Source organism: Taeniopygia guttata, chromosome 24 (genome assembly GCF_048771995.1).
Source record: "Taeniopygia guttata chromosome 24, bTaeGut7.mat, whole genome shotgun sequence".
NCBI classification, from domain to species: Eukaryota; Metazoa; Chordata; class Aves; order Passeriformes; family Estrildidae; genus Taeniopygia; species Taeniopygia guttata.
The window spans coordinates 2,845,507-2,866,092 of NC_133049.1; the positions used below are offsets into that span (position 1 = coordinate 2,845,507).

The following is a 20,586-nucleotide window of genomic DNA, read 5'->3' on the forward strand; positions in this document are numbered from 1 at the left end:
GAGTGCTCCTATCCCTCTCAAAACTCCCCAGGGTGCCAACATGAGCAGCTGGGGTCTGCAAGAGGTGCCATCCACAAGACAACTCCCCTCCTGTTGCCTGCTGGAAAATCAAGATAGAATTATAGAATCCTGGAAGGGTTTGAGTTAGAAAAGACCTTAAAGCTCATCCAGTTCCACCTCCCTGCCCTGGAAAGGGACACCTTCCATTGTCCCAGGTTGGTCCAAGCCCCATCCAGCCTGGCCTTGGGCACTGCCAGGGATCCAGGGGCAGCCACAGCTGCTCTGGGCACCCTGTGCTAGGGCCTGCCCACCCTCCCAGGGAACAATTCTTAATTCCCAATATCCCATCCATCCCTGCCCTCTGGCAGTGGGAGCCATTCCCTGTGTCCTGTCCCTCCCTGCCTTGTCCCCAGTCCTTCTCCAGCTCTCCTGGAGCCCCTTTTAGACCTTGGAAGGGGCTCTGAGCTCTCCCTGGAGCTTCTCCTCTCCAGGTGAGCACCCCCAGCTCTCCCAGCCTGGCTCCAGAGCCGAGGGGCTCCAGCCCTGGAGCAGCTCCATGGTCTCTGAACTCACTCCAGCAGCTCCAGCTCCTTCCTGTGCTGGGTGCCTCAGAACTGGAGGCAGCCCTGCAGGTGGGGTCTCACCAGGGCCAGAATCCCCTCCCTCTCTGTGCTGCCCATGCTGCTTTGGGTGCAAGATGAGCAACTTGGGATATCTGCATTGGCTTGGTTTGGTTTTCCAAGCTGCAACCCAAACCTGGATGCTCTGCAAGCATCCACACAGCAAATCCATCCATGTCGGAGCCTCAGCCTGCTCAGGGCCCTCTCCAAGCCCCCACCATCCTCATCCTCATCCTCACAAGAGAAGGTTGAGGCTGGAATCCTCCTGTGGTGCGGTCGGTGGCGGGAGGCAGGCAGCAGTGCTGTTGGAATTTTCTCCGCGTCGCTGTGAGTTAATTCATTCCAGTAAATCATCCAAAATAATTTGCGGCGAATATCAATTTTCTGTGTGAACTTCTCGCTGGCTGCACAGAAGTATCTTCTGCCGACACGGCTCCCTTATTCTGCTGATCTGAGACAACAAAGCAGCTGGGGAATAAACAGGAGGCGAGCTGGAGTCCCCAGGGCTGCCGGCACCAGGGAGATGCCTGGGCTGAAACTCACTCCTAGATAAAACCCAGCGAAGGCAGGCGATGATTAAAGGCTAATTTGCTGTCTGTGTAGTGTTAAGTGCCCCCCTTTCCTAACGAGCAGGAGGCGCTGCCAACCGTTCTGCTTCGCCGCCTCTCTTTTATTTACCTTTTCAATTATTTCAAGGCTTTTACGAACTTTGATAACGAACGTGTCTCCTCTGCGAGCCCCCTCCGTGCCGGGTCGGTGGCAGAGGGTGTGTTTTCTATGCTAAGATATACCTAGATGGGCAGCAAGTATCTCTAAAATACCCCCCAAAATCAAACCAGAAAACCCAGGCTGCTCTGCCTGTCTCGTGATGGATTTCAGCCTGAGCAGTGCTGGCTGTCACTTGGTCGACCTTTCTCCCCTACCAGCTGGTAGAGCAGAGCTGTCCCAGAGCCAAAGGCATGGATGCTTGGAGCTCTGTCGCCCCAGGAGGGTGGTGGCAGCGTGAAGAAGACTCAGTATTAGCATCTTCACCACCGGCTGCCCTCCAAAAAAAACCAAAAACCAAAACAAAACAAAAAAAAAATCCCAGGGAAGACTTTTGGGTTGATTTGGATGTTTTTAAGGATGGTATTTTGTGATGTTTCAAGCATGGTATACTGTGTTTTTAATGTTATTTCTTAGGATTCTATGATTGGTTCATCTCTGTCTGCGCCGTGGCTGTGTTCACACTGGGGTTTGGAAAACCTGGGTTGGTGTTTTGGCTTTTGCTCTCATCGTGATGGGAAAAGTCTTGCAGAGAGTTGGGATGAGGAACCCATTTTATCAGAGTCACAGAATGGTTTGTGTTAGAAGGGACCTTGAGGCTCATCGTGTCCCACGCCCTGCCATGGCCAGGGACACTTTCCACAGACCCAGTTGCTCAAAGCCGTGTCCAGCCTGGCCCTTCTCCCACCTTTTACCATGGGGAGGAGGTGCCAAGTGAGAATTTCTAAGTGGGGCTGTAAAGGAGAGAAAGGAGGAGCTCTTTCCCCGCTCCCAGAGCCTGGAAGCAGCTTATCCCTATGGTACATACTGCAGATGGCTTCAGCATCACCTCTCAGGTTTAACCTGGACACAGGGATGGGAGTGCCTTGGGCTCCTCTGCAGGAGCCAGCAGCACTGCAGCTTCCTTCCTGCAGGGAGGAAAATCGCTCCTGCTTGGTGCTCAGGCTGCTCGAGCTGCCCTCGCACCGTGCTGGGGCGTCCCATGATGGGGACCTGGCCCAGCCCTGGGGAGCTCAAAATAGATCTGGGGCACCCATTTGGAACTGGTGCCAGGGCTGCACACAGGCTCCCGCTGGGGGAGGCGGCCCTGATTAAAAGAACTATTTTTGAAGAGCCTGGGTGCAGGGAGGGACAGGGGATAATTAGCTGGTGGCGGTGGCTGCACTGCAGGATGGGGCTTGGATGGGTCCCTGTGCTTGCAGGGAGAGCCACACAGCCAGGAAAAACACTGCTGGGATCTGGAAAGGACTGGCTCCCTTCTCCTTGCCTCTCCAAAAAGCTCTGCTATTTTATTTTATGATCACTGTTTCATTTTCAGAGATGTAGCACCTGCTCTGCACTCCCACAGTAGGAGGAACCAGGGTGTCGAGGGCTGGTTGGGAATTGTGTCTGTGTGGTGAAGATCATCAGGAATGATTTGGGCGATGTTTTTCACCACGAAGAATTTATTTGTTTGTTTGCTTATTTGCTTTTTAGATGGCTGTGAGACAGGATGAATTTTTCATGCGGAAAAAAATTCAAGTGTTTTATTGTTTGAAAAATTGGCTTTAAGTACACATGTGTATGTGTGCAGTTGGGAAAAAAATGGAGCTCTTCAGTCATCTCCACTTATTTATTTATTTGTGTGATGCATCATGCAGATTTATTTAATTGATGGCAGCACCTGGAGCGCGTTAACTCTTCCTAAGCTCTCCCAAAGACCAGGCTTTGGTTTTGTGCTCAGCCTAAGGATAGACAGACAGACAGACATAGTTCTGGAGGTCAGCAGAAGGGGAAGAGCTGCAGACAATTTATGTAGGAGCTAAATCTCTTCACTCTGAGCCGCCCAGAGCCAGTACCTGCAGCTTCTCGGGGAGCTGGATTAGCTCCTTGTCACCTCCCCAGAGTGGATTCAGTTTATACACACACACACATACATATATATATATATATAATGTGTGTGTGTATTTCTCTTTCATTTGGCTGGGATAAAAATTGCTGAGTCAAAGATTCATTTTCTTCTCGAGCCCTTTGGAAGGCAGATAAAGGGGCTGGCGGCGCTCGGCAGGGCCATAAATAATGCATAGAGCACAGGAGCAGGTAGCCCAGCCCTCTGCTCACACCAGAAGATTTCTCCATAACATATTACCCTGTCTCCCAGTGCCGGCGCTTCTTCACTCACCTTTACACACCTCCTGCTCAGAGAAATAAATAAATAAATGAGCCTAATAAAGCCTCTGGTTACCAGCATTCCTGCCTGATCCTATCGCTGCAGCCCTCGGAATGCCCTGCTCCGAGGGGTGTCCTGTTTTTAGTGCTTCAGGAAGGCACTGTGCTCAAGGTGATGTGAGGACAAGGGGAAAAATGTGCCTGATTATCCTCCTGCCATCCCCCCATGGCTGGAACGCTGCCTTCCCACCATCCCCCTTCATCTTGGGGATAAGACTCTTGTCCATTTAAATGCAGAAAATGTCCCTGTGCTGAGCTGGGATGCCAAATCTGAGGCACCTGAGAACGTGGAGGAGGTTCAGATGTAGCTGAGGTTGGGTCTCCACCCCCACAAGGTGATGCAGAAAATGCCTCTTAGGATTCACTTTACTCTGTATCATTGATCAAATTGCTTCCAGCTGCTCCCAGAAGCCTTCCCCTCCTTTCCAGGTCTTGCTGCTGGTGGCCTGAGCCTCTGCATTGTTGGATGATGGCTTGGGAAGGTTTGTTGGCGGGAGGGTGACAGCCCAGCTGAGGTGTGGCTCATCCTGTGTGCTCCACACAAAGCTCTCGCCTGCTCAGGGTGGGAAGAGGCTCCCGTGGAACAAGGAGGACTCGTGTGGCCTCAGTTCTGAGCTCTCAGCAATGCTCCAGGGAGGAGCAGAGAGCCCTGGCACAAAGGGATGAGGGTGTTACTGAGTCAGTGGCGGCTCAGGGGCCTTTTTCACGCAGTCCTGCACCGTGAGGGGCTTCAAAGGCCCTTTTCCTTCCCTTTGAGCTGCTGGTTCAAACAAGCCTCCACTGTCAAAGAGAAACCCTGAGCAAAACCGTTGCAGTTCATCCGCTTGCCATTGAGTCCAGATGCAATAAATTGGTCCCAGGCTGGCACAGGGGATCCAGGTGAATAAACGGAAAGGGGCCCCCCTGTCTCGTGGTGCACAGTCAGGAGATGCTGCTGAGAGAAACCGAAAAGCAGCAAACGTCAAATCGATGGAAGAAAAGTCTTTCTTCTCCCATTTTTCTGCCTGCTCACAGAACACACTGCTACTCCTGAAGTTTCTCAGCCTGCTTTTCCTCAGTCTTTGCCCTCAAATCCCTTGTCAGGAGCTACCTTTGATACCAAAGAGTAGCTGTGGAAGGGTGAGAGGGAAAGACACATTTCCCACCCGACCTGGACAACCTTGGAGAGTTTGGAGGAGCTCTGAACCATCCCACTTCAGGGTGCCAGGCACCTTCTGGCTGGGGAGGGCCAGGAAGGGAGATTGGCTTGGGAAGGGTAGCCCAGGAGTGCCATCTTCAGGATTGTCGTTACCTTTTTTCCTGAAGTTCTAACGAGCAGGTTGGGTGCTGCTACTGCAGTTTGAGCTTGCTGAAAATGCTCTGTGGCCAAATTTTCCGTGTTTTACCCTAATTCTCCCCCCTGGCTCCTGCTGCGGCCATACATGCTCCAGGCAATGCCTCTTCAGTGACATTTCTTTGGGTATCATTGCACTTAGTTGTTTGATTCTACATTTTCAAGGGTATTTGGGGGAAATGTGGATGGTTCATTGACTAGTATTTGAAGGAAGCGGCAAATTTAATTAAAAAACATGAGGCAAAATTAGTCGTAAAGGAGACTGATTGCAAGGTTTGATGTAGGGCAGATTTAGGTATGGCACAGGAGCACCGGGGAGCACTGGCTCCCTGCTCCGTCCCAGTTCTCTGCCCTTGGGGAAAATAATAACAAGGAGAAGCAGAGGGAGAAAGAAAGGGAAAAAAAAAAAAAGCTGGTTTTTATTGTTGTTTGTGATTTTTACATAAATTTTTCAGATTGCACAGCCTGTCTTGTCTTTTTTTTCCCCTGTCTGCTCTGTTTAATGCAAACGGCACCTTCCCGCTGATTGCAATCACACACTGATTGAGAGCAGCTCCTCTGCCTGGGCTGGCAGGGAAGGAGGGAGCTTTAACCCTTTCTCTCACTTCCCTCTGCTGCCTCACTCCTTCCTTGCTTTCTCCCCTTGCCCGAGGACTCCAAACCCACTCCCCAAACCTCCTGCTTATACATGCGCCAGCGGTCCGCGGAGCTAACAGTAAATTTATTTTCATAAGTGAAAGCTTTGAAATAGATACTGACCTGCTGCTGCAGGGCACGGGCCCAGCTCCAGCTAACATGATTAGGAAGAAACTTTTTCTGTAGAGGAATCCTTGCCTATCTGCCTGCTGCAGCCGTGCGCCCCGGGATGCCGGGAGCAGTGGTCACCGGGAGAAGCAGAAGCCTCAGCTCGATGGATCTTTGTTCTGTCCCAGTTCTTGTTTCCTCCTCATCACTGCTGCTTCCCGTGGTGCATCCAACAGCACCTGGCCCTCGTGGCCCTTTTGCTCCTGGCAGGTGAGGAGCAGCCTCGCAGCTCACAGAATCGTGGAATGCTTTGGGTTGGAAGGGACCTTAAAGCTCATCTTTTTCCATGGATTTCTCCTTTCAATTTCTCCAAGCATCCAGGTTGCTCCCAGTCTTGTCCAGCTTGGCCTAGAGCCCTTCCAGGGATGGGGCATCCACAACTTCTCCTACAGGTGCTTTGCCTGCTCCCAGGGACTGGGGAGAGTGGCCATTCCAGCAGCAGTTTGGCACGACTTTTTGCTAATTCCCATCTTGTGAAAACTCATAAAAGCTCTTAAATCTCCATAATCCTTAATCCAGTGAGCACACACCTTTTCACAGCGGAGATGCACAGGCTGTGGGAACGGTCCAGGAGTTTGATGAGTGCAAATCTCAATTCCGTGTGTTGCCTTGGGGCTTGGATCACAGCACATGGGAATCTGCCAGGCACCAGGTGTGATGAGAATCTCCCCAAAAAAGCCACTCCTGCAGGCAGCAGGGCTGCAGGGATCGCTCCTGTCTGGCTGCAGATTGTCCGAGTGGGATGGAGGAGCTGAGTATCAGCGAGGCCACTCTGCACGGGGCTGAGAACTGCACTTCTCCAAGGCTGACAGCTTCACACCCAGTGGTGCAACCTGGTTTTGATGCATCATGAAAAAATAGGAGCAAAAGCCACCCTGGTGCTTTTTTGCAGAGGCTGACATTCTGCTGGGAGGGAGCTCAGCCGGGCCAGGCGTGTGCATCCCAAAATCTGGCCCTGCCAGATCCCTCCCTTCTCTCCCTCTGCGATAAAGGTGCCCCAGGAGATGGGGAGGGGAGCGCTTTGCAGGCACAGCGATGCCTGCAGAGGTCGGGAGTGAATGTGGTCCATGGGCTGATAAGTTACCTGAGAAGGGAATGACTTCAGGGATTGGATTGCATTGCCCAGCTCGGTTACGTGGAGATAACATCGTGGTTTGAGACATCGATCACTTCAAAGGAACCTGCAGAGGGATTTTAATGCCTCGCAAATTGCTTTTGCTTCTATTCAATTTACATTCACGATTGCACAGAGCATATTTAGGAGCTTTCCAAACTGCCACAAACAATGACAAATCTCTCCTGAAATGTTCTCCTGTTGCAGTAAATTTGACCTGACAAAAGAGAGGGAGAAACTTCAGCCTCCTTCAGTGCCATAAGGGTCTCCTAACCCCACAGAGAGCTGGGGTTTGGGCTCGCCAGCCCCAAACCTCTGTGGGAAAGGCATTGGTGTGATGCTGCAACATCTGAGGGCTGGGTCAGGATGTTCCGGGTGAGAGAAGTCACTGATCCTGAAATTACTTCCCTGTGGAAAGTCTTATTGATGGAGCTAAAGCCTCTGAAAGGGCTGTTGTGTAGATTAAACAGAGTGTATTCCTGGCAGTGGGATATACACTGCCCTAGCCACTGGCGGCATGGTAAGGAAAGGCAGGGATCACTTCTGCACCAGAAAAAACCCTTCTTGCTTTAGCTGGGGCTGTGAGGTTGAGCCTTGGTCCCAGTGCCCACGGGAAGGACTGATTGCCATCCTGATTAGCATAAAAATGAGTGGATTGGGAAGGAAGCAAGCAGCTAGGGAAATAGGAGTGTGCACAAGGACCTGGCAGCATGGCTGGGATTCATAGCATAGGGCTCTTCTCAAATAACATGGAGTCTTCAGGACATTTTTTTCAGGGATTCTTGCTATGGCAAAAGGCACGAGAAGTGCCTCTGGGCTGGGGTGTTTCTCTCTGCAAGGCAGGCTCAATAGTCCCACCAGCCTTGTCATGGCCTCTCCAGCTCTACCCAGCCCACCATCCCACGGGAATTCTGCTAATTGAAATGTAATCAATGCAGCAGTGATTGGTTTGCTGGCGAGAGAGGATCCCTTTCTCCTGCCAGAGGGACAGGCTGTGCTGATAGCTGGGGGAACATAGGAGTCCACAGCCTCAGCTGGGGATCCCAGCTGTGCTATTTTGGGATTGCCAGGCTGCTCCAGTGTGACTGGATCTGATCCTCATGGTTTAGGAGATACAACATGCCTTCAATAGTTGGTCTTTATGCTCCCAGTGGTCTCTTTGCTCCCATACCCATGGCTTTGGCATAGGGATCTTTCCATGGCTCCTGATGGGGGTAGGGCTGGGAGAGGAGGGCAGATGCCAGGAGAAGGGAAGGCTGTCTCTGGGTCTGGGTGTTGGGATGACCCCAAGAGTGTAAAAGTCCTCATTTCCCAGCCCTGCAGTCAAATAAAGAGTCTGAATGCACAGGATCAGCTTCTCAAGGTTGTTTATTTTCCCTTATCTAGAACATTCTTTCTCTGCCTTGCTGAGCTCTGTTACCAGCAGCTCGGCCATGGCATTCTGTCTGCCCTCAGGGCGGTGTTTGCATTTTATACCAAAAACTACCGGTGCTATGTTTACAATAATGTGCCAATATCTGTCATTTATGTTGGACAGTGTGTCTGTACCTTAAACCAATAGAAAAGTGTCACCATCACAGCAAGACATGGAGGGCAAGAGGAAGGAGAAGAAGGTCAGGACATGCCCAAACCCCTCCATCTTGTCCCCCTGAACCCCATTCTAAAAACCCCCAAATTCTACTTTTTCACCCTGTGTTAATTCAACTATCACACTACTCAAACCCTTGTGGCTTGTAATTCCTCATACAGAGTTGGCAGTTTTTTCCACAGGCTAAAATCGAATCCACAGGTGGTTTTGACTTCATGTCAGGGTCTCCAAGCCCCCTGCCAGGGTCTGGAGCCAGCCAGGGCAGCCAGTGGGGTGTCTTGGACTTCCACAGGATATTTTTGCCAGGCAGCCTCCAGGGCTTACTTCTCCCCAGCACAGCTTTTTCCCATGCTTCCCAAGCCATGGTCAGGCAAAGAACCCTCTTGCCGGAGTTTGATTTCATTAAAGATGTTAATTCTGACCCTGCCTGTGCATATTCATGAGGCAGTGGTGTCCTTCCGCTGCCATGGACAGCCAGGATGAGCTGCCATCACAGCACACAGCGGGTGCACATCCAGGAACGGGAGGGTGCCACGCTCAGCTCAACCTCATTCCCCTCCAGCTCGTACCTGCTGGTTCCTGGAGGCTTTAAAAGCCAGTGCAGAGCTGCAATGGGTTTGCCCCAAAATTCCCACTGGATTTTTCCAGCAGCATTTGTTGCCCCAAAGGACTTCTGCAAGCCCACGTTGCCCCTGTTTGCTTAGATGCACCTGGATGACCCCCAAAGCACCCCTAAACTTCCACAATTAGTTTTCCAAATGGAAATCTATAGATTGCAGAGGCCAGCTGAGCTCCTTGGCATGGCCAGGACATCAGAGTGAAGCCTCACATTGTGTCCATGTCCTCAGATTTGCTATGTGGCACCTGCCAGAGCATCTCCTGCTCTGATAGAGCCAGAGATTTCAGCTGGGAAATGTCAGCTAGCCTTGGATGGATTAAGGGGGTTTGGCATCATTCCTGGCACCTTTTTATCTCATTCCTCCATGAAGCTGTGATCTCAGGGATGACTGTGCTCCAGGGGAAAGCAGCAATCAAATGCAGCAAGGAGCAAAGCTCCTACAACAGAGCAAAACCTATTCCCAAGGTCCCGAGTGTGGACAGGCTTCCCAAGTCCTTTTATTCAGCTGCTGTTTCTGTCTGGGAATGGTGTGTTTGTCACTTTCCCTGATTTTCCTGCGCTTTGGGGGTCTGAGATAAAGCCTTTCAGTATTACTCATCTGTCCCAGGAGATTGGGAAGGGCTCTGAGGAGCTGGAGGCTGTGGTGGTGTTTCTGCTTTCCAGCTGGAGCTGGGTACAGCGGGGCAGCCTCTCTGTCTGGGGCTTTCAGGCTGGTATCTGGCACTGCCACGTGCATCCGTGTCCCAGCTCTCTCCACCTCATCCCCTCCTTTTTGGAGACACGCGGCAGCAGAGCACAAAGCTGCTCTGTCCCCTGGGCCCTCTTGCCCTTAGATGGCTGCAGAAGGCTGCCAGCCCCGTTACTGGGCTTGATTTAATCCTGGTTTTTGTGTAACAGCCTGAAAATCCTCATGGCCATCAGGGCACAGCACATTAGGGATCTAGAGACACGTGTTCAAACCTTGTTCGGGGCTCCTGTGGAAATACTCCCACGGTGGTGTCAGCTCTGGGGAGGTGCTGAGATGCACAGGCACAACTAGATTACATTTAGAAAGTCCCTTCCCACTCCAGCTATTCCATAATTCTATTCTATGATCTTTTCCAGATGCTTGGGATACCCAGAGAAAATGAACTGATTTCATACTGGTGTCTTCTCCCAAGTGTTTGGGTAGGGAGGTAGATTTGAGGCTCCAAAGGGTGAAAGAACATGATCCATGGGCATGGGAGTGCTGGGTCCTCCTCCTGTCCAGGCAGTTATTTCCTCCAGCATATCTTTGATCTGCACTGAATGCTGTCAGCTTTTAAGGTTCAACCCCTTCCCTTGGATAGCCCTAAAAAGGCACAGAGGAATTCTGAATGTCCAGTCTCTGCTGCCCTATTTGCTGATTTGTCCCTCCATTTCCAAGCTGGCACTGTAGAAAACATCCTGGTTATATTCCTTTCCTCTGCCTTGCCCCTTTTCCACTGAATTAGTGGATGCACCAGGGCTGATCATTAATCTTCTGTGGCTCTGAGCTCTGCTGGAAAATCTGCTGGGGTGAAGCTGTGGAGTCATTGCTGCGCAGGGCTCTGACCCTGCTCAGGGCTCAAGAGGGTCCCTGAGATGTCACCCGGCTGGTGGCACAGTGTGGCTGTGCTGGCTGGCGGCAGGAACAACCCCTGGGCTCTCTCCCTCTCCTCTCCTCTCCTCCTGCCTGGAGCTTGCCAGTTCGCATGGCACGGGAAGAAACGGGAAAGTCATAAATCAATCTCGAGTGTTTCTCTTCTCTTTAGGGGTAAAACAATAACCCCAAACAAAACAAGGTCGGGAGAAAGGAATTCCTAATGACAAACTTACTTCGGCTAGGACACCAGGGGCTTCAGCAATATGAGATTAAACCTGCTGTGCTGAGACTCTATTACTCCATATATTACTGTGTGCTGCTGGACTGATGGTTCTCACAGGCGGAAATATAACCCTTGGAAATGTCAAGACACATAATAAAGAGACCTAGCAGGGGAGGCTGGATGGCTCTGGGGATTGATAAAGCCTTTACAGCACCAGAGCTGCTGTGAGAAGGGGTGGGTGCCTGCTGGAGCTCACACACTTTGCTGGTCCTTTTGTTAGATGGTTCCAAGGGAGAGGTGACATGGGAGAAATTCTCCTAGAACAACTCCGTCTGGCCAAGTTTGCTTTGGCAATAAAGCAGGGACCTCAAAATGAAAGCTTGGATGAATAGTTGCCTCCTTGTGCAGTCCTCAGCTGTGTTTGTCCCCGCAGTGGCTGCCACACTTATACCTCTTCATTAGCTCTTAATACTTCCCATGTCCTCTTGGCATTGCAAATCCCTTGGGGACAGACTGTTTCCCTGGGAGCCCGGCTGGGTCTCCTGGGTTTGTGTGAGTCCTCACTGTAAACCTCTTGGGAAGTGTCTCCCTAATGGCTGGTGGATGGAGCCATCTCAAGGGGAAACCAGGCAGCACTTGGGATCCTCGCCAAGGACCTTGAAACAAATCCTCAAGGGTAGCAAAAAGCATTTTCTCATTGGCATGTGGATCTATGAATCCTGGGTTGGGGAATGAGCATGAGATGCTGGATGAGCTGATGCCAGTGGGTCTGTGTGTGCTGTCCCCAAAAATCCCACTCACCATTGCTGTGCATAACAGGGCTCCCTGGTAGCCCTGCTTGGTGGCTGGAGTCTGTGAACCTTCCCATCCCTCCATGGCGGCTGCGGGCTCGTTAAGGCGAGAAGAGGGAAATAAATCTCCTAGAACTCATGAACTATTTACAGCAGTGCTGAGCAAGCAGTCTGCAATTATTTATTTATTCTCCCCAGGACGCTGCACTGGTGAACCCAGAGAGTTGGGAATGCTGCCAGGGCTTCCCAGTGCAGCCCCACACTGCCTCCTCTGCATGGGGCTCCCAGTGGGCAGGCAATTCCCTGAAGACCCCAAAAGGCAGCACACATGCCCTGGAAGCATCTGTGTGCTGTGTGTGTCTTTGGAGGGAATAAAACCCAACCTTTCCTTGTGCTGAGGTATTTTCAGCCCTGCTCTGGCTCAGCATGCTTGTGCCCACGGCCACAAAAAGAAGGAAAATCAAATTGTCGAAGAGGAGGATATTTTGCAGGGAGATGTGTTGGAGGAACCTGTTGCATGTGAAATGTATCTGCAGCTGGTTTGAGGTGTAAGGGAGGATAAAAAAATTGTTTGGGTGGGAAGAGACCTTAAAGATAATTTTATGTCACCCCCTGCCATGGGCAAGGACACTTTCCACTGCAAATGTAACTCCAAGCTCCATCCAGTCTGGCATTGAACAATTCTGGGGATGGGGCTTGATTTTCTGAAATAGCCATTTCCCCCTGCATCATTCCCAGACAATCAATAGATATTTATGAGTGATCCTTCCAGTAATTACACAGCCTCCTGTGTTGTGAAAACAGGTCCTTTAAACAGCCAAGAGGCAAGTCAGGGTTTGCTGGGCCTTATCCACAGGACCCTGCCTTGCACAGGGATGTGTCTGGGAGGCGCTGCCCTATTGGCCTTCCCTTCCCTGTCCCTGTGCATTTTCTGCCCCAGAATTAGGGCTGATGGAGAGGATGCTGTGAGGATGAAGGAATGGCCCCTTTCCCTTTCCTGGCAGCACTGGAGTCTCCTTACTGGCACTCATGTTTCTTCAAAGGCATTTTCTCACTGTGGGGCTTATGGGCCAAGGACACTTCTTGCCTTCAGCTTTATATCTGTCAGTTTGATCAGCAAATGGGGGAGAGTGCCATAAAACTGTGGAGGCTGAGTCCTAGTCCCTTTAATCCCTCCAGGAGGGCCGGCGTTATTTCTCCGCCGGGAGCGCTAATAGGATTCTAATACGCTGGCAAATGGGATTTTTTACAACTGCCATTCTGCACTTACGGAGATGGTGTGTCACCGGGACAGCCCTATAAATTCTGGAGATGGAGGGGGCTGGTGACTTGGGAGGGGGAGTGGTGCCCTTGCTGATGGTGTTTGGGAAGGATTGGCCGGATGGCTCATTGCTGTTTTCCATGCTCTTGGAGCATCACCATGGCTTGACTGGGTGGTGTTACTGGGTTGGTGGTTGGGCTGATGGGACAGGGGTGGTTTGGCTGTTTCTGGTAGAATTTAGGGTTGGTGTCTGGAATTTTGGACTTACCCTCCTTCCTCCCACCATGCTGTCTTTGCTCCTTCTGTGCCCTCCCCCGTGCATGTGTGTGCCAGGATGAGCATCTCTTTGATGTTCTCAGCAGGCAAAGCAAGGAGTTGTGTGCTCTGTGGTGTTCACATTGGCTTAAAGGGATTGCAAAGCCCTCATAAACCTGGGAATGTTGTGGCAGGATCTATTTGTTCCCCCCCTCCATTGCTACCCCTGCCTGTCTCCTCTGTCACAGTGGCTGGAAGGTTCCAGTGTGAAGGTCACATCCAGCTCCCAGCTGCTTTCCCCAGCCAGCCCCAATGCTGGGCCCAGGCCAGTGGGACCATCAAATCTGTGGAGTGGCAGGACAGGGGGTCATTGCCAGTGGTCACTGCAGGGTGGCCATGCATGGGACAACTGCCCTGGTCAGGGAAATTTCCTGGAAGAGCAGGAATATCATGTCTTTGGAACCCTATTCCTTGCCTTGTGTTGATGCACGTGGAAATGTGGATGGAGTTGTAGGACAGTGATGTATTTATGGCCTTGCTCTAAATCCCCGGGCTAGAGCAGGGCTGGTGGAGAGGGCAGGCTCCATGGATGCAAATGGATCCCACTCCATTTGAACATCACTCTGGCACCCATGGGACACACCAGGAACTGCCCTTCATCCCCTCCTCAGCAGGCAGTGCCTGGCTCGAGTGCCAAAGCCATAAATATTGTATCAGTGTATCCAATCTCAGCTCTGGATTGATTTTCCTCCAGCCTTGATCGCGGGAAGGCAGGGAGATGGGATTATTTTCCAGGGCAATCACAGGTTGATGGCTCCTTGCAGCTGCTTCCACACTTTTTGCCATCAGTAAATAAGCAGCTCCCCACGCTGTGCTCAGAGTAGCACCTATTTCCCTGGGACATTCCCCAGGGTTTCTTCCTGCTCTGCTGCAAATTGGTACAGGAGAGTGGCCCGACCCTTCTTGTTTTACAGCAGTGTGGGCATGTTGGTCTTATCTTATCTATTATCACCTCTGCCCGAGAGCTAACAAGATCTCATCTACCTCTCTCGCAAATCTTATTTGTCATCACATTCCTACAGCTGCCCAAAAGTCCCACCCTGACGTCAGGAATCCTCATGCCAGGCGCTGCACAGGTTGATTGTGAGAGGCAGAGCTGCCCCACAGGTAATAGAGCAGCTCTCCTTACTCCCACTTTACAGGCAGCTGAGCCGAGGGGAAACGCGTGGTCCAAGTTAATAAAAACTCCTTGAATAATCCCCCTGTGATTTTCCCAAGGTTATCAAGGCAGACTGAGGTTTGAAGAGAGATGTGGAGAGCGCTAAACAGAAATCTGGCAGTCTGTAAACAGCTCGCTCCAGGGTTTTAAATTGTCAGGATGCAACAAAAGCAGCAGAGTTCCTTTCCCAATTAAAAAATAAAACAAATTTGAAAAGTTCTGCATGTAAATCGGCACCAGAGAATGAGCTCGTGTTGTGCAATAAATAGGTGAAGGCAGGAAAATGTCACTTTTTATTGAGGGAAAATCTGTGACGGGAGAAAATATCTTCTCTGAGACTGATATGTTTGGGGAAAATAAAATAGCAGCAAAGTGGCTTTTTCAGAGTCTCAGCTGCAGGAGGAGGTGGAGGAAGTGGGGTCCCTGGTAGGGATGTCACAGATACCTCTGCACCCAGGACTTGGGAACATCATGGAAAAGGGCTCCTGAGCTGTCACCGGTTCTAGCAGAGAGTTAATGCAAAATTGGGACCATCTGCTGCACTTCAGGATTTGCTTCCCACACTGTTCCCTCCTCCCTCAACACATCTGGGCAAGGAGAGGTGGTGAGACAGCTGCTGGGGATAGCAACCCTTGAACTTACCAAGTGGTGTGTTAGCTCAGGCTGCTCCAAATTCTTCCAGATTCTGAAAATCCCACACTTTTCTCTGCTTGGAGCAGTGACCTCAGCTCTCTGTGCTCCCCAAGTCCTGGACCTGGGGTCAAATCAATGCGACGTCTCACAGGTTTTGCTGGGAATGGGTGGGATGTCCTCTCCTGGACCAGGGGACTCTCCAAATCATAGAATCATGGAATCAAATAAGACTGGGAGAGACGTCCAATGTCACAGAGTCCAATCTTTGACCAACCACCACCTTCTCAATAAGACCAGAGCACTGAGTGTCAGGTCCTGTCAAAGCCAGGGCTGCATCTTCCCTTCTCCTTTCTTCCTAGAAAAGCCAGAGGAGATATGTCCCTTGGACAAATTCATTCGGTCTTGGCACCTTGATTTTTACTCTTTGGAGTAAGACTTTGCAGGAAATCATCTGGAATTGTGGCTCTGTGTTGCAAACCTTCAGTGGTGCGTGGGTATATTTTGGTAGGTCCTTCTCTCTCCGTGTGCTTTAACCCCAGGATATTCCATCCCCTGCCCAAACCTGTCAGGGTACACTGCACACTAAGGTGAGAAGCAGAAAAAGGAGATGAGATTTTTTCCTGTTTTACTTCTAAAATTGGCCGTGACCAAATCCATTTGCTTGACAAGCAGTCAGGAGATTGAAGATTTGGACTTAGGAGAGGAAAAAATGCATCTCCAGGTCAGTATTGCAAACCAGGATGGGCCCTGGAAGGGGTTTTCCACCTCCTGAGGCATCTGGCTCTGGGCATTGCTGGCAATGTATCCCTAACAATGGGATTTCAACAGAAACATTCATTTCTGCAGGTAGGAACAAACACTGACAACAAACAGCTCAGCAGTGAGTGCAAGCAAGGCAGAAGAAAGATGAATATTTGGCTTGTAGAGTACTGTTTTATTCCTGTCCCTACCAGAATAGGATGCTCTTTTCCCATTCAGAAGAAAAACTAAGTTGTAGTGATGATCTTTGGGTTTTATTTGTAGAAGGGATTTCATGGAGGGAAGACAAACAAGGAGGAGAGGGAAGACAAAATCATAGAATGATTTTAGTTGGAAAAGCCCTTTAAGGTCACCAAATCCAACAAACCAGTGCTGCCAAGGTTACCATTGCCTGTGTCCCCAGGTACCTACATGGTTTTTAAATCTTTCCAGGGATGTCAAATTCATCCCTGTGTTGGACAGCCTGTGCCAATCCTTTCAGTGTAGAAATTCTCCCCCATATCCAACCTAAACCTCCCTTGGTATCACTTGAGTCCATTTGCTTTTGATCTTCCTATGCTCTTGTTGAACGTTAGCATGATTTTTCATTCAATAAGTTTATGTTGAATATTTTAATTGATTTTTTAAATGACAGTTGAGCATGGAAGAGTCTGAAGTTTTGTACGCCCTACCAAGGATACGATGGATGTGAAAGTTGTGCATGGCCAAGCCTTGTTAGGAGCTGCAAACTCTCTACTTGACGGGAAATGGAAAATAAGACAAATAGATCAATTTTCATTGCAGCAAAAGCTTAGCAGTCGTGGGCTTCAAATTTCCTCTGGGGTCTAATGTTGTTTAACTTGTTTCTTAATGGTCTGAAACATGGGGTGACTGGGGCTGTGGCCTTTGACTGCAAGAGAAATATAAAGTTGCCCTAATAATGGAGCGTTGGGAGTTATGAAAAGGATCTGGATAAATTAGATTGTGGCCTTGTGTGTGGCAATGGCAGTGTCCTCCTGGAGAGATAAAGATCAGTATTAACTGAGGGGAAGGAAAAAACAGGCCAAATGTGCTGTATGTGGAGAATCTATTCCAGATACTGGGGTGGGCGATGCTGTATTCATGGAGTGGTGGGATTTCACACATTACCGGGGATTGCAGAGGGGCAGCTCCAAAATACAAGTTTCTGGGCTCAGTAGAGATGTGAGGAAATTAAAGCTCTGAGGAGGGTTCTGTGTGCGATTTTATGGCAAGGAAAAGCTCTCGGTTAGGCTCTGGCAGGAAGGAATGGATATCTCCTAACACATGGAGCTGATGTCCTTAGTCACGCCGGTGGAAGTGACCCGATGCGAAATAGAGTTATAGATTTTTTGTGCTGCTGGACATATGGCCAGAGTGGGATTTAGAGCTGCTTTTGCAGCTTCTGGGCTGTGGCTGCAACTGCAAGGAATTGTTGATACAAAAATGTTTCTGGAGACTCCTCACAATTACCAAAAAAACAAACATTAAAATAAAGACTTTTGCAGTGCAACATTATATAAAGAGCCTCAAATTAAATTTAAGTATGCAAGAAGAATCAAATTTTTGATGCAAAGCTGACTCTTTTCTCCACACAACCATTGTGTGGAGCCAGCAGAGGCTCAGCCAGACCCATTTGGACAAATTTTTTGGTGCAAAGGACTTGTCCAGGCTTGGTTCTTCTATGGTTTATGCCAAATATATTGTTCCCAGAGCTTCCCTGAGCCTTTGGCACCTCACAAGCTGCCCACTGGCCCCTGCAGGAAGCAACAGCATCAGCAAACCTTCTTTAAATTCTCCTCGCCCCACAGGTTCACTCTGTGGGAAGGAGCTGTAGGGAGAGGTGACTTACATCCCTTGCAGCAAAAATCTGGGATGAAATCCTCTTTGATCCAGGTGATTTGTGATATTTCACCTGTCATTTAAACTTCTGAAGTTGTTGCACTTGGACAGAACAAGCCTCAATCTAAAGTGAAGAAAAAATACGTGAATTAGGTGTGTGTAATATATATATTTGATATGCAAAACTCAGTCCATTGATGTTTTCCTTTCTCTTGTTGAATATTCCCCTTCCTCATCGGGAAGCAGGAATAAAGTTCACAGCGCTGGGAATATAATTGAGCAAACGGCCTCTGCACTTATCAAGTGCCTCTGTTCTGCTTGGGCATTTAATCACCTGCAAAAGCCATTTATTGCCTCGTATACTCCTCTTCTATGAACATTAGCCCTTAAATACCTGGCATAATTAAAGGTGAAGCCGCAGCGCCGCGCTCCGTCTCCTGCCCGTGGAAGGGTAACAGATGAGGTGGGAGTTCTGGTGGAGTTCAAGGTGAGAGCCGTAAAGCCCATTTTCTGCATGTGTCAGGGACATTATTTTAGGAATGTCTAATTCTGCTGGTGAAAATTGAGGCTGGCTCAAATAATAATTCACGCTTAATGAACTTAGAGTTATAGCCCCAGTGCTGCGATTCTTTCCGTGCCTGGCGCGGTCGATTGGCCTTGTCAGATGTTTAAAGGATGCTGAGGAAATGACAAAAAGGATTTGATGGAATTAGATGGAATTCCCCCCAAAAACCTATTCCTTTTGTGTTTAGATCCCTGTCGGGGAAGAAAGAGAGAAATTTGCCGCAGCTTTGGCTGTAATCCAGTCGGCTCCTTGATCAGGACTTTTCAGGGCTTTAACCTTGTGTGTTCTTCTTGCAGCTCAGCTCTTCAAAAGGCTCGTGCCCTTCCTTTATGCAAGGGAAAATAAACATAAAGCCTTGATGAAGGGTTAATACACGGCACTGTGTGTAGGGAGCAAATTTAAGCGCTTGTCTGCCATGTTCCTTGACTGCACCCTCAGCTGCCCAACAATCAGACATCCAAAGGCTCCATCGTTAACGCCGTTATCCTTGTAACACCCCTTTGATAGCAAATTAATGGGCTGTAGGATGTAGAACCTCAGACTGTTGCTGCTGCAGGGTTTATCCACTGGCAAGTTGTGTGGCAGGGAAAGGTTCGCCTGCTGATGAGGGTGGGGAGTGGAGGCAACCGAGCCAAAGGCAAGCACCTCATTATGGCTTGGAGACAGAGAAATGTGAGTCCAGGCAGGAGCTGGACTTTGTGATCCTTGTGGGTCCCTTCCAGCTCAGGGTATTTGATGATTCTGTCCTGGCTTTATGCCCAGGGGGGTTATGTACCATCTGCTGATGGTGGAGATGTTTGTTCATATGGGTTGTCCTGTGATGCACAGGGACATCCTGTTGCCATTCCTAAGAAGGGCAACAAAGCTGGGGAAGGGTCTGGAGGGGCTGAGGGAGCTGGAAAAGGGGCTCAGCCCAGAGAAAAGGAGGCTCAGGGGGCACCTTCTTGCTCTGCACAACCCCCGGACAGGAGGGGACAGCAAGAGAGTGTCAGGTTCTGCTCCCAGAGAACAGGGACAGGAGGAGAGGAAATGGCCTCAGGTTGTGCCAAGAAAGGTTTGGGTTGAATATTGAGAAAATTTCTTCATGGAAAGGGTTGTCCAGGGCAATGTAGGAGTCCATTCCAGGAGGGATTGCAAAATCATGTAGATGTGGCCCTTGGGGACATTGTTTAGTGGTGGCCTCGGCAGTGCTGCATTAATGATTGAACTCAGTGGTCTTAGAGGGTTTTTCCAGCCCAAATGATTCCACGATTCTGTGAGTTTCAACTATTTCATTTGGGAGGACAACCTGGGATGAAAGAGGAGGGTCTGGGGCAAGTGGAGATCAACAAGATCCCCCAAATCACAGCCCCATTATCCACATCTTGTCTCCCCAAGGACATCCCCACAGCAGGCTTGCTGAGCCCTGCATCGCTTCCTAGAAAGACAAGGATTTTTCTGGCTGTTGGAAACACGAGACATCTGTATAAACAATTGTATTAAGCTGCCGTTGTAGTAATTGTGTTTGTACAGTGAAGTGAAAAGGCTCAGTTTACCCCTCTGCTGTCTGGAAATGATTCCTTTAGGTTATGTGTGAAGCGTTTTTTCACTGTGCTGATTTCATTCAGGAGAAGGAAAAAAGCAAAGATCCCATTACAGTGACATATTCTTCCCCAATGGTAACTTTATCCCTGCTTCTGGCTCCGTGCAGAACCATAATTCATTTTGTCACAAGGATAGCAAATAAATAATAAGAATAAATTGAGCAGATTATCTCATCTTTAAGCCATGCCCAGCATTCATCAAATCCATGCCAAGAAGTAAGACTCATCCGCAGTCAAATTGATCCTACAAGAACACCTACCTTAAGCTCCATTAGGGCACCTCAGAGCTGCTAGCCCATTTCCTGGTCCTTGGCTGCTTAAAATGACAAGTCATTAAAGTGACACATTCCCAAAGTGTCTTTTTTTTTTTTTTTTTTTTTTAATAAAAGGGCCAGAGAAAACCTAGATGTTGCTATTTTTCCCCATTGATTTTTCCTGAAAGGATGAAACCACGCAAAGGCTAAATCCAGCGCAGGAGAAGTTTGCTGCTCATGCTGCAGATGCAAAAACATCCATTTCTTCTCTCGCTTCACTGAAGTTTTAATAACAGCTGCTGCAGGGACTTTGCACAGGACTAAGGTCTCATTATTTTTAAAGAAGATGCTACTGTACATTTACTGGTGGTACTGCAAAGTGTTATAAATAATTAACGTGGAACTACAGCAACTAAACCTACTGCAGTCCGACTAATTGGTAAACAGCCATGTATTTCACTCGGAGTACATGAGAGGTATTACCACTTCCAGTGGGATGATTCACTTGTATAAATTTACGCTTATGAATAATGGTTTGAAGGGCTGAAGT

The 20,586-nt window shown here is 49.4% G+C and overlaps 1 protein-coding gene and 1 long non-coding RNA gene across 3 annotated transcripts in view; both read left to right on the forward strand.

Moving 5' to 3' along the window:
* LOC100226286 (protein CEPU-1) overlaps nucleotides 1-20,586 on the forward strand; it is a 363,323-nt gene that overhangs the window by 54,014 nt on the left and 288,723 nt on the right. The window lies entirely within an intron of this gene.
* LOC115498329 (uncharacterized) lies at nucleotides 12,792-20,136 on the forward strand. The gene is made up of 2 exons (XR_005982483.2): nucleotides 12,792-13,601; nucleotides 14,267-20,136. It is a non-coding gene; the product is annotated as an uncharacterized lncRNA (long non-coding RNA).